Raw genomic sequence first — 1356 nt, 5'->3', positions numbered from 1 at the left:
AGAGAGAGACAGAGAGAGAGAGACAGAGATAGAGAGAGAGAGAGAGAGAGAGAAAGAGAGAGAGAGGGAATGTGTCTATTTCAGAAACTGTGTTGCAGATATGGTACCGTTTTATTCTTTCATGTACCTAAAAAAAATCTACATAAGCAAGCATAGCGTCAATATAATTATTTATCCATGTACCACCAGTTGATGTTCTCAGTATCACATTTATCAACGGCCCGTAACAACTACATGTATCTGTAATCTATTGTACCCTCACATTTATTGAACAGAATCTGTGGGTTCCAATATATGTACTGACAAACAATTGATTGTTTGTTTGGTTTTTTTTCTGCGATCGCAGCAATGAAATATCTCAAACTAATTTAGATCTTTAATAGTTGGCCTTGACTTTTTATATCGTCTCACGGCTGAACAGCTGTGAATACAATGACTTCTGTTGATTTCTTCTTTGTTCTTGTTTGTTTTTGCTTTTTTACATATATTATTTTTAGTTTTTATAGTTTTTTTTTGGCTTTTTTTTTGGAGGGTGTTGGCATTTTTGGTAGAAGGCATACTATGTTTGCTTCCCCCACCCTCGCCCCCACACCCTTATTTATTTATTTTCTTTAAATAATAAGAGGCTCACAATAATTTGAAAGGAATTCAGAGTGTAAACTTAAACATAATGACCTCATGGTTTCTCTGACTACATCAGAGTTTCAAGACTCATGCGTGCGTATTACGTCAGTATAATAATTGGTCACTTTTAAGCAAAAGGGGGCTATCCAGCAAAACGCTGTTTTGAGAAAATCGAAGGTAAAGTTTTTGCTTTTAAAGACATGGAGAGTTTTCTCTATAACCAAACAAATATACACACCAATGAAACCAAACTTCTCCTATAGGTGGGGCTATTCACTTTTGGTGTAGGTCAAGATCTCTGGAAACCCCCGAAATCTGGGTTAGCCCGCTTGTCCTTAAAAGACCAATTATAAATAAAAAGGAAAACAACTGAAAGCATCCAGCGGATCCCCCCTGCCAAGTGAAGGTCCAATTGCTAAAGGTCTTTTCAAGGGACAGCAAAAAGAAAGAAACAAATTTTGTCCCAAATTAACTAGGTTATTTCCCTTTGCAGACTTGTGTTATTTCATGAGCAGAAATCTTCCACTGGCGTTAGTAGTAAAGCAGACAGGGGTCTTCGTTGTCGCTCACAAGAGACCCGAGTTCAATATTCGAGTGCGGTGAATCTTTATCGAGCATCTCAGTTTTTCTGCGGGCAAATTTCATATTATTTGACCTAGGCTAGGGAACTTCATAATCCGCATGATGTGTGTGTGTGTGTGTGTGTGTGTGTGTGTGTGTGTGTGTGTGTGT

The sequence above is a fragment of the Aplysia californica genome, unplaced genomic scaffold (genome assembly GCF_000002075.1).
Source record: "Aplysia californica isolate F4 #8 unplaced genomic scaffold, AplCal3.0 scaffold00003, whole genome shotgun sequence".
NCBI lineage: Eukaryota > Metazoa > Mollusca > Gastropoda > Aplysiida > Aplysiidae > Aplysia > Aplysia californica.
Note: the sequence above shows the minus strand (reverse complement) of the source record.